Raw genomic sequence first — 13,312 nt, 5'->3', positions numbered from 1 at the left:
GGTTTAGATTGTGTGTGTGTTTTGCTATGTTTTTATTAATTTCTTGCCTGTCCGCTCGCTGATGGTCTGACCTCAGTCGCCTTGGTGAGGGGTGCGCAGAGAGAGCGCTGTCTCCTCCTGGCGTCTTTCACAGCGACTTGGGCACGTGTCTTAATAAAGATTTAAAATGTTTTAGGAACAGAAAAGCGAGTCCCCCAAAAAAATTGAGCGCCGGAGAAATTTGTAAACTGAAGTGGAAGTTAGTGCCTGTGCAACATTGATCTTGCTGTAAGAGGAAGGACTAGCCGCGGCTGTTAGCTTTGTTTAACACTGTGTGTGTGTGGGCAGGGGAATCGCCCCCTCCCCACAGCCTTGCACGTTGACATATCTTCACCCAGAGCCGCACTTTTACACTTCAACATGTCGCTGTCCGTCTTCAAAGGATATCTCTGGTTTCATTTCCGTTGCAGTAACTGCCAATTACTGAAGTCCACGTCTGCCTGAAGCAGCTGCTGTATCACTCACACTTGGGAGATTTTGTTTTGCACGGTGGTTGGATGCAAATCAAAGGTGCTTGTGATACAAAATCTGAATTCGAACAGAAAAGCTGGAAATACTCGGCAGCTCAGGCAGCATCTTGACATTTCATCAGAACTCAGATGCAGTGGTGACACTGATCAGTTTAATGTTGTGTTGCAACATGGTCAGTTTTTTTTTCGCACTGGCCAATATTTCCCACTTAACCATGCAATCTAAATCATAAGCATCTTGCACAGTGGGTTTTCTGCCTGTGTTTTAATGGACATTCTTTGCTTTTAACTGAAAAAATTGCAAATTTTTCCAAATCGAATTTTCTGGCAATTTTGGTTCGCTTGCTTTTTATTGTAGTTTAGTGACAGCACATTTCTCTCTCCTGGTCCGTGTAACGTTAAGTCGCTGAGAAACATTATACAAAGATTTGGGCTGTATAGAATCATAGAAACCCTACAGTGCAGAAAGAGGCCATTTGGCCCATTGAATCTGCCACCACAATCCCACCCAGGCCCTACCCCATATCCCTATATATTTACCCGCTAATCCCTCTAACCTACGCATCTCAGGACACTAAGGGGCAATTTTAGCATGGCCATTCAACCTAACCCGCACATCTTTGGACGGTGGGAAGAAACGGGAGCACCCAGAGGAAACCCACGCAGACACGAGGAGAATGTGCAAACTCCACACAGACAGTGACCCAAGCCGGGAATCGAACCCAGGTCCCTGGAGCTGCGAAGCAGCAGTGCTAACCACTGGATTGTGGCATGGTTGCACATTGGAGTTTGCATGTTTACTCCGTGTCTGCGTGGGTTTCCTCCATGTGCTCTGGTTTCCTCCCAGTGTGTCATGGTTGCACAGTGGTTAGCACTGCTGCCTCACAGTGCCAGGGACCCAGGTTCAATTCCGGCCTTGAGTGACTGTATGGAGTTTGCATGTTTTCTCCGTGTCTGTGTGGGGTTTCCTCTGTGTGCTCTGGTTTCCTCCCACAGTCCAAAGATGTGTAGGTTAGGTGGATTAGCCATGCCAATGTGCGGGGTTAGGGTGGGGGATTTGGCCGAGGTAGGATACTCTTTCGGAGGGTTGGTGGGAATCGATGGGCCAATCTTCTGTACTTTCGGGATTCGATGATATGATATTGCTGCAGTGTGGTTCTTGAGATGTCATTGTTTTCAGTTGGGAGATGTGAAGACTGGATATTTGTGAAGCTGGTTATGTTGTGAATTGTTTTACACTTGTCAGTATTTCAGAATTGGTGACATTCATTTCAGAAGCTTGGCTTGTCATCAGTAAACTTTTTTAATGATCGGCCATCTTGAATTTAGTCTCCTGGTGCTAAAATCGACTGTAGACTGTGCTTATGTATGGGGAGGTGATGGCCTAGAGGTGTTATGGCTAGACTATTAATCCAGAAACTCAACTAATGTTCTGGGGATCGGAGTTCGAATCCTGCCACGGTAGCTGATGGAATTTGAATTCAAGAAAAAAAATCTAGAATTAAGAAACTACTGATGACCATGAAACCATTGTCGATTGTTGGAAAAACCCATCTGGATCACTAATGTTCCTTTAGGGAAGGAAACCTGCCATCCTTACCTGGTCTGGACTACATGTGACTCCAGACCCACAGCAATGTAGTTGACTCAACTGCCCTCCAAGGGCAACTAGGGATGGGCAATAAATGCTGGCCCAGCCAGCGACGCCCACGTCTGAATTTTAAAAAAGTAGTTGGTTAATGTTCAGGATAAAAACCTTTAATTTAACCCTTAATTCGTCACTGTAAGGCTTGAATTTTGGTCTTCTCATTGCCAACCTACTACTTTCATTTTTTCTAAACTAAATCATTGAGGGTGGCAGGACAGGTTGAGAGAGTGCCTAATAAACAGCTTTATTAATGGGCTTTATTAATAAGAGACATTGTAAGGAAATTATGTTAAACTTGCATCACACACTGGTTCAGCCTCAATTGGAGCATTGCTTTCCTACTGGCTAATATACTGTGCAAAAGATTATGAAAGCATTTTAGAGAGGGTGCTCAAAAGAGTCACACGAATGGCCCCAGGGATGAGGAGTGTCAGTTATGTTGATAGATTGAAGAAGCCGTTCTCCTTGGAGAATAGAAGACTGAGAGGCTGCTTATGCAAGGCATTCAAAGTCATTTAAGTTTAAGGGTGGCATGGTGGCACAGTGGTTAGCACTGCTGCCTCACAACGCCAGGGACTGTCTGTGTGGAGTTTGCACATTCTCCCAGTGTCTGCGTGGGTTTCCTCCAGGTGCTCCGGTTTCCTCCCACACTCCAAAGATATGCGGGTTAGGTGGATTGGCCATGCTAAGTTGCCCCTTAGTGACGGGGGACAAGCTAGGGTAAATGTATGGGGTTAGGTCTTGCGTGGGTTTGTGGTTCGTGCAGACTTGATGGGCCGAACGGTCTCTTTCTGCACTGTAGGATTCTATGATTTATTTGTTAGTCACAAGTAGACTTACATTAATACTGCAATGAAGTTACTGTGAAAATCCCTGAGTGACCACACTCCAGTTACTGAGGGGGAATTTAGCATAGCCAATGCACCTAATCAGCACGTCTTTCGGACTGTGGGAGGAAACCGGAGCACTCAGAGGAAACCCACGCAGACATCTTATAAAGGTCCATAAAATAATGAGGGGCATAGATGTCAAAATCTTTTCCCAGAGGTAAGGGAGTCTAAAACTAGAGGGCACAGGTTTAAGGTGAAAGGGGAGAGATACAAAAGGGCCCAGGGGCAGGAAATTTAGGCGGGGGTGTGAGGAAAATCTTTTTTACCCAGAGGGTGGTGACGGTGTGGAATGCGCTGCCTGGGAGGGTGGTGGAGGCGGGTTGCCTCACATCCTTTAAAAAGTACCTGGATGAGTACTTGGCACATCATAACATTCAGGGCTATGAGCCAAGTGCTGGCAGATGGGATTACGTGGGAGTTCAGGTGTTTCTTATATATCGGTGCGGACTCGACGGGTCGAAAGGCCTCTTCTGCGCTGTATAATTCTATGACTCTATGTAGAGAGCACCTGCTGGAGTGCTGGGCTGGACATCTATTCCTCGCTAAGCTAGTGGTGCCTAAGTTTACCTGTTCAATTGGTGGAAATACAATGTCATTTTACACAACAGATTCGTCGCAGTTGCACATGGCGTGGAATGGTTGCGCATTTGACTAGAAGAGGCCATTTCCAACAAGAAAAGTCCAGGGGCTTTCCCCAATCTCCAGCAGCACAACTGTGTCCCCTTACATCTTGTGGGTCACCATTTACCTGTAGTGTTAGCTGAACCAGCAGAGTGGAAAGGGAAGCAGGATGTGGAGACTGGATGTTCTGTAGCAAGTGGCTCATTTACTGACACCTCAGTGCCTTTCCAACAGCTGCGCGATTCAAGTACAGAATGTGATGAAATACTTGCCATTTGTTTGAATGTATTTTCCAGTCGGAAAGTGTGACTGCTTCCGGGACAGCTTGGTCTGTTTGATTGCTTCTACCACAGGGCCTGATACCCCTTCAAATTGCATGCCATTAGAACTTGAACATCTAATCTTATTTGTTCATTCCTGCTGCGTTAATATTTTGGAATTTCTCACCTAGCACCATTGTGGGAGCGTGGTCTCTAAGTATTACAGTGATCCAAGGGGAGAAGGAACAAAAGGCTATATTGTGTATCGATCACTAAAATGGGCCCGTACTCTGTGGAGTTCAGCAGAATGAAAGGCGATTTCATTGATCTGTATAACAGTTTTGACAGGGTGGATGTTGTTTCCCCAAGCTAAAGAGTCTAGGAACTGGGGCGGCACGGTAGCACAGTGGTTAGCACTGCTGCTTCACAGCTCCAGGGTCCCGGGTTCGATTCCCGGCTCGGGTCACTGTCTGTGTGGAGTTTGCACATTCTCCTTGTGTCTGCGTGGGTTTCCTCCAGGTGCTCCGGTTTCCTCCCACAGTCCAAAGATGTGCGGGTTAGGTTGATTGGCCAGGTTAAAAATTGCCCCTTAGAATCCTAAGATGCGTAGGTTAGAGGGATTAGCGGGTAAATATGTGGGGGTAGGGCCTGGGTGGAATTGTGGTTGGTGCAGACCCGATGGGCCGAATGGCCTCCTTCTGCACTGTAGGGTTTCTATGACTTCTATGATTTAAAGGTCATAATCTCAGTGTAAAGGATCAGCCATTTAAGTTTATTTATTAGTCACGAGTAGGGTTACATTGACACTGCAATGAAGTTACTGTGAAAACCCCCTAGTCGCCACACTCTGGCAGCTGTTCGGGTACATTGAGGGAGAATTTAGCATGGCCAATTCACCTAACCTGCACATCTTTGGACTGTGGGAGGAAACTGGAGCACCTGGAGGAAACCCACACAGACATAGGGAGAACATGCAAACTCCACACTGACAGTGACCCAAGCCGGGAATCGAACCCGGGTCCCTGGCACTGTGAGGCAGCAGTGATAACCACTGTGCCAATATACTGAGGGGGAAATATCTTCAGCGGGTTATGAATCTTTGTAATTCTCTGTCTCTTTGGATGCTCAGCCAGTGAGTGCATTCAGGACTGAGATGGAAAGATCTTTTGGAGGCAAAGTGAATCGAGGGATATGGGGATAGGGCGGGAATGTGGAGTTGATGTAGAATTTCAGCCATGATCTTCCTGAATGGTGGAACAAACCTGAGCTGTTTGGCCTCCTCCTCCTCCAAATTTTCATTGGAATAAAAAGTGAGGAAATTGCGCAGTTTTTGCGTCAGTCCCCATTTTGAGTTCTGCATTCACTTACACGAATGAACGTCAGAAAAGATACAAGGATACAGCGCAGATATACTGAAGATCAATTTATCAACAATAATTGCATAAACTTCGTTTGTATCCCCTTGAGTTCAGAAGAGGGAGGGATAATTTAATCTAAGTTTTCAAAATGACAAAGAATTTGACAGTAAATACATAAACTCTTTTCCCTGCCGGCAGATATCCAGTAGAAGGGATTTGATTCAAAAAATTACACGCCATTCCACACAAAGGATAATAGAATTTTTTTCCCCAAAACTGTTATGGATGCTGGTTCGAGCAAAACTTTGAAGATGCCTGCTTTTTGTTAGGTAAGGTGAGCAAGGAATGTGGATCAAAGACGGGGAAATAAGTTGAGGTATGGATCATACAGAATGGTTACAACAGTGAAGGAGACCTTTCAGTCCGTAGTGTCTATGCCAGCCAACTGCAAGGGTAACCAAGCTAGTCCCACTCTCCTGTGCCTTTCCCACGGCCCTGCAATTTTATTCTCTTCGAGGGCATCTCCAATTCCTTTTTGAATGCCACAGTTAACTCTGCCTCCACCACACTCTCAGCTAATGCATTCCAGATCTGAACTACTCGTTGCATAAAATAAAAACATTTTCCTTGTTTGATTTTGATTTGATTTATTATTGTCACATGTATTAGTATACAATGAAAAGTATTGTTTCTTGCGTGCTATACAGACAGCATACCGTTCATAGAGAAAGAAAGGAGAGAATGCAGAATATAGTGTTACAGTCATAGCTGGGGTGTAGAGAAAGATCAACTGAATGTGAGATAGGTCCATTCAAAAGTCTGACAGCAGCAGGGAAGAAGCTGTTCTTGAATCAGTTGGTAGTGACCCCAGGCTTTTGTATCTTTTTCCCGAAGGAAGAAGGTGGAAGAGAGAATGTCCGGGGTGTGTGGGCTCCTTAATTATGCTGGCTGCTTTGCTGAGGCAGCGGGAAGTGTAGACAGAGTCAGTGGATGGGAGGCTGGTTTGCGTGATGGACTGGGCTACATTCACGACCTTTGTAGTTTCTTGCGGTCTTGGGCAGAGCAGGAGCCATACCAAGCTGTGATACAACCAGAAAGAATGCTTTCTATGGTGCAGGTGTAAAAGTTGGTGAGAGTCGTAGCTGAGATGCCAAATTTCCTTAGTCTTCTGAGAAAGTAGAGGTGTTGTGTCACCATCACTAAATGGCAGAGGGTTTTGAAAGCTGGGAACATACCAGGCCTCAGCCAAACCTGCAGATGTTTTGAAACCATCCCTTCATTTTTCAGTGTGGGGGTGAACTCTCCTCTTGTCTCCAGCCTGTGAATATCTCCACAGCGAGTTCACATGTTCTTGGCCCAATTCCAGTTGGCCGAAGGCAACAAAAACAGCAGTTAATTTAGGACTAAATGAAGCTTGCTGAGGACAGCCATTGGAATAGGTGATTTGGGAATTGACAAAGTCATATTGAAATTGTGCTTGAGGCATGTTGAAGGATGTCTGCGTCTAGCCATGACCTGCTGGGTCCCTGAAACACATATGTTTGTTTTTCTGGCGCTACATTCCTTTATTGTGATGACCTTCAAAATTTAAAATATTTTGGAAATTGCCAGTTAGCTCTTTGACCGAACAATTTTTCAATCTCATTAGGAAGCTTTTGCTGAATGTGGATAATTTCCAAATGGCCCCCATGTCAGTTGAAATACAGAGTGAGTGAGAACTGGTCAACCAATCACCAACGCCCCTAATGAATGGTATAACAGCTGTCAGTTGTAGCTTGCCCGATTGTCTCTCTCACGCACTGGTCTTGTTCCAGAAATCAAGGCTATACTGTGTGCAGAATTTAAGTTTCTTATTTTATATGGCCATTCTCTCGGTCATCTGCGAATGCCAGACAGGTTTGCCTTGGGGACTGCACTGGTGGCCTTTTATTTAAAGGCTGCAGCTGTTGGTTGGCATTGTTTTGATTCCCAGTCTGAGTGGTTCAAAGTCTTTTGAGTCAGTGGAAGAAGTATTGGAATATATTTTGGAAAACCCATGCAGCAGTGCTGCAGAGTTTGTGTGTGCAGCAGGAGGTAGCTTTGTCTAAAATATCAGATTCTATTTATGTAGCTCAGTTGTTCCATCACACCAGGACATATCGTGATAAAATCTCTGGTGGCCCAGCTTAAAGGAAAAACTTCAATCAAGAGAAAATCAAATTCTACTCCGCTTCTGGCTGGTTTTCAATGCCAGCAGTGAATGGGTAGTGCACAACAAGTAGGTAGTAGTTAAATGTTTAGAGAAATATTAACAAGAGTACTGGACAGAGCATATTCATTCTCCAGGTAATGGGGAACAAATATCTGACATTTAAACCCTTAACTACCTAACTACCTGTGCAGAATGTAACATTAACTGAGTGGTAACTTGTTACATAGGGTGGCACGGTGGCACAATAGTTAGCACTGCTGTGTCTTGGCGCCAGGGATCTGGGTTCAATTCCAGCCTGAGGTGACTGTGGAATTTGCACGTTCTCCCCATGTCTGTGTGGGTTTCCTCTAAGCTAATCCCAATTGCCCGCATTTGGCCCATATCCCTCTATACCCATCTTATCCATGTAACTATCTAAATGCTTTTTAAAAGACAACATTGTACCCGCCTCTACTACTACCTTTGGCAGCTTGTTCCAGACACTCACCACCCTCTGTGTGAAAAACTGCCCCTCTGGATACTTTTGTATCTCTCCCCTCTCACCTTAAACCTATACCCTCTAGTTTTAGACTCCCCTACCTTTGGGAAAAGATATTGACTATCGAGCTGATCTGTGCACCTCATTATTTTATAGACCTCTATAAGATCACCCCTCAGCCTCCTACGCGCCAGAGGAAAAAATCCCAGTCTATCCCGCTCTCCTTGTAACCCAAACCATCAAGTCCCGGTAGCATCCCAGTAAATCTTTTCTGCACTCTTTCTAGTTTAATAATATCTTTTCTATAATAGGGTGACCAGAACTGCACACAGTATTCCAAGTGTGGCTTTACCAATGTCTTGTACAACTTCAACAAGACGTCCCAACTCCTGTATTCAATGTTCTGACCGATGAAACCAAGCATGCCGAATGCCTTCTTCACCACTCTGTCCACCTGTGACTCCACTTTCAAGGAGCTATGAACCTGTACCCCTAGATCCCTTGGTTCTGTAACTCTCCCCAACGCCCTACCATTAACTGAGTAAGTCCTGCCCTGGTTCAGTCTACCAAAATGCATCACCTCGCATTTGTCTAAATTAAACTCCATCTGTCATTCGTCAGCCCACTGGCCCAATTGATCAAGCTTTCGTTGCAATTGGAGATAACTTTCTTCACTGTCCACTAATCATGATGCCCTAACTAAACTAAAACCGTATGCACTTATGGAGTCCTTATCCTTCCATTCCCATTCTCTTCATGTATTTGTCTAGTTGCCCCTTAAATGCCGCTATCGTACCTGCTCCCACCACCTCCCCAGGCAGCACGTTCCAGACATTCACCACCCTCTGTGTAATAAAACTTGCCTCGCACATCTCCTCTAAACTTTTCCCCACGCACCTTAAACCTATGTCCCTTAGTACTTGACTTTTCTACCCTAGGAAAGAGCATCTGACTGTTCACTCTGTCCATGCCACTCATAATCTTGTGAACCTCTATCAGGTCACTCCTCAACCTCCGTCGTTCCAGTGAGAACAATGAGTTTATCCAACCTCTCCTCATAGCTAATACCCTCCAGACCAGACAACATCTTGGTAAACCTCTTCTGTACCCTCTCCAAAGCATCCACATTCTTCTGGTAGTGTGGCGACCAGCTCGATGGGTTTACTGGCCCCCTCTGGCACTTTAGGATTTCATGGTTATATAATTAACTCCTCAAAAAAGGCTTCAACAAATACTGCATGTGAGAACAATAAATGCCAATAGCTACATCCATATGTGTCCTTTATCCTAATATAGGAACAGCAGTCGACCATTCAGCCTCTCTGACCTGTCCGATCATTCTGTTTAATCGTAGCTGATCTCTGCCTCAACTCCATTTGCTTGCCATTGTTCAAATCCCATTTACATGATTAATTGTGTCTCCTGACTTAGTGAGTTGCATGTACAATTCTGTACCCCCTCACCCAGGACATCTTGCTAAGTAGTAATAAAATGTCAGAAAGACTCAGAAGGTCAGGCACTGTCTGTGGAAAAAGCAGTAAGATTCAAGTTTGTTTTGTACACTTTTTTTCATTTTGCTTCTGAGACACTATCTGTGTTGACATCAAGTTGACTTGCATCTTAGAAAAGACCCCTCCAGTCTATCCCAGTTCGTTCTTCTGCATAATCCCAATTACACTGTTGTGAATCCATCCATTTCCCACACCTTTGTGGCCTCTAAGCTTATTTGATTTGATACAGCCCACCATCGCCTCTACTTTCTCAGAAGACTAAAGAAATTTGGCAAGTTAGCTGCGACTTTCACCAACATTTACAGATGCACCATAGAAAGCATTCTTTCTGGTTGTATCACAGCTCGGTATGGCTCCTGCTCTGCCCAAGACCGCAAGGAAATACAAAAGGTCATGAATGTAGCCTAATCCATCACGCAAACCAACCTCCCATCCATTGACTCTATCTACACTTCCCGCAGCCTCGGCAAAGAAGCCAGCATAATTAAGGACCCTGGACATTCTCTCTTCCACCTTCTTCCTTCGGGAAAAAGATACAAAAGTCTGAGGTCACGTACCAACCAACTCAAAAACAGCTTCTTCCCTGCTGCTGTCAGACTTTTGAATGGACTTAACTTGCATTAAGTTGATCTTTCTCTACACCCTAGCTATGACTGGAACACCACAATTTGCACTGTCGTTTCCTTCTCTGTGAACAGTATGTTTTGTCTGTATAGCGCGCAAGAAACAATACTTTTCACTGTATGTTAATACATGTGACAATAAATCAAATTTTAAAAAAAATCAAATCAAAAAATCAGTGGTATTTAAGTCACAATGACAGTAAGTTACTCCTTGTAAGCAACAAAGAGGAGAAACGTTCCAGAATTTTGATCCAGTGACGGTGAAGGAATGTTGATATAGTTCCAAATAATGGCAATGTATCTTGTAGATGGTACACACTGATGCTACTTTGCATTGGTGGTGGAGGGATTGAATGTTGGGTGGTGATTGGGGTGCCAGTCAAGTTGGGCTGCTTTGTCTTGAGTGATGTCGAGTTTCGAATGTTGTTGGAGCTACACTCATCTAGGCTAAGAGGAAAGTATTCCATCACACTCCTGACCTGTGCCTTGTAGATGGTGGACAGACTTTGGGGAGTCAGGAGGTGAGTTACTTGCTGCAGAATTCCCAGTCTCTGACCTTGTCTGTATCTACAGTACTTATATGGTTGGCCCAGTTTATTTTCTGGTCAATGATAACCTCCAGGCCATTGATAGAACATGATTATTTTCAGCCTTTGCCAGAATATGTCAGTTGAGATTAAATGTTGATAGTGTGCTAGTATATTAATCTACCCAATCTTTAGACTGTTCACGTGTTGTCCTGTAAAATGAGTTCTTAGTTGGTATTTAATCTGGTGACACTAATTTAGTTCTGAGAACCCAGCCTGATACCAGCCGTGGACCATCCCCATGATCTCCACCTGACATTCAACGGCAATACCATTGCTAATTCCCAAACTATAAGTCCCTCTGAGCTGCACATCATCCTGACTTGCAACTGTACACAACTCTGGTGCGGCCGCACTTGGAGTACTGTGTGCAGTTCTGGTCCCCACATTACAGGAAGGATGTGGAGGCTTTGGAGAGGGTGCAGAGGAGGTTTACCAGGATGTTGCCTGGTATGGAGGGGAGATCCTATGAGGAGAGGCTGAGGGATTTGGGATTGTTTTCGCTGGAAAGGCGGCGGCTAAGAGGGGATCTTATTGAAACATATAAGATGATTAGAGGTTTAGATAGGGTGGATAGTGATAGCCTTTTTCCTCTGATGGAGAAATCCAGCACGAGGGGGCATGGCTTTAAATTGAGGGGGGGTAGTTATAGAACCGATGTCAGGGGTAGGTTCTTTACCCAGAGGGTGGTGAGGGATTGGAATGCCCTGCCAGCATCAGTAGTAAATGCGCCTAGTTTGGGGGCGTTTAAGAGATCCGTAGATAGGTTCATGGACGAAAAGAAATTGGTTTAGGTTGGAGGGTCACAGTTTTTTTTTTAACTGGTCGGTACAACATCGTGGGCCGAAGGGCCTGTTCTGCGCTGTAATGTTCTATGTTCTATGTTCTATGACTTGGAATTATATCGCCTTAATTTCACTATTGCTGGGTCAAAATCCTGAAATTCCCTCCTAACAGCACCATGGGTGTACCTACAACACATGGACTGCTGTGGCTTAAGAAGGCAGTTCACCACCACCTTGTCAAGGGTGTTTAGGGATGTGCAATAATGTTGTCCAAGTCAGCTAAACCCACATCCTGCGAAAGAATAAAACAAAATTGAGTTACCAGGGATCTGGTCTGGTCTGGTGTTCTCCAGTGACCATTGCTGACTATTGGGACGGCACGGTGGCACAATGGTTGGCACTGCTGCTTCACAGCGCCCAAGGGACTCGGGTTCGATTCCCAGCTTGGGTCACTGTCTGTGTGGTGTTTGCATGTTCTCCCCGTGTCTGCGTGGGTTTCCTCCGGGTGCTTCGGTTTCCTCCCACAGTCCAAAGATGGGTTAGGTGGACTGGCCGTGCTAAATTGCCCCTTAGTGTCAGGGGAACTAGCTAGGGTAAATGCATGGGGTTGTGGGTATAGGACCTGGGTGGGATTGTGGTCAGTGCAGACTCGATGGCCGAATGGTCTCCTTCTGCACTGTAGGATTCTATGATTCTAATTGCCGATGAGGAGAAGGTACCGTTCTGTCCCGTTCGTTTATCTTCCCATCGAGTTTTATGATTCAATTCACTCCCCTTCTAATTCTAGCATCTAGCTGGCTTTTAAATAACTTCAATTGTGCTTCCACTATTCTGCCCAGGTGACTATTCCATTCCAGGATTTATTCATCTTGAGGGTGTTGGTCCTAAATCTGCCTAATTCGTTCATTTATTTTTTTGCCTTGTTTTGCTTTCAGGGATTAATTTAAAAATAGATTATTTCAAACTTTAATTCATTCCACTTATTATCTTTATATTCCTCCAAGATTCATGCTATTCATGTCCTTTCAAGATTAAAGAATCTCATCTTGTAACAATTTTTTGAAATCAGGAATTGGTTACCTTTGCTTTTAATTCTCTACTCCCTCGCCAGTTCTTTTTAAAGCTGGTTAAATTCATCACTTGTTGGTAGAATATGCCATTTAGACTGTTTGAAACTGGATTATCAGGTCATTGACGAATGGACACCTTTTGTAGCACCATCTCTCCTACTGAATTAAATGTATTTTTATAGGGCGGCACGGTAGCACAGTGGTTAGCACTGCTGCTTCACAGCTCCAGGGTCCTGGGTTCGATTCCCGGCTCGGGTCACTGTCTGTGTGGAGTTTGCACATTCTCCTCGTGTCTGCGTGGGTTTCCTCCGGGTGCTCCGGTTTCCTCCCACAGTCCAAAGATGTGCGGGTTAGGTTGATTGGCCAGGTTAAAAAAAAAAATTGCCCCTTAGAGTCCTGGGATGTGTAGGTTAGAGGGATTAGCGGGTAAATATGTGGGGGTAGGGCCTGGGTGGGATTGTGGTCGGTGCAGACTCGATGGGCCGAATGGCCTCCTTCTGCACTGTGGGGTTTCTATGATTTCTATATATATAGCTGTTTGTTAAGGTGAGCTGCATTTCTATTCATCAGAGCGAGAAGCCATAGATGTGCCTTTGATAAATTGCAATGGTGCATCTTATAAAAGGTACACAGCACAGTCATTTTACCCTGCTGATTGAGGAACTTAAATGCTTGAGGTGGTTAGGAATCTGATCAAACTGGCTGCTTTGTCCTAGGTGGTATTGGGCTGCTCAAATGCAGTTGGTGCTGCATTCATCCAGGGAAAGGGAGACTGTTCCCT

This window comes from Mustelus asterias, unplaced genomic scaffold (genome assembly GCF_964213995.1).
Source record: "Mustelus asterias unplaced genomic scaffold, sMusAst1.hap1.1 HAP1_SCAFFOLD_531, whole genome shotgun sequence".
NCBI lineage: Eukaryota > Metazoa > Chordata > Chondrichthyes > Carcharhiniformes > Triakidae > Mustelus > Mustelus asterias.
This window is presented reverse-complemented; position numbering follows the sequence as displayed.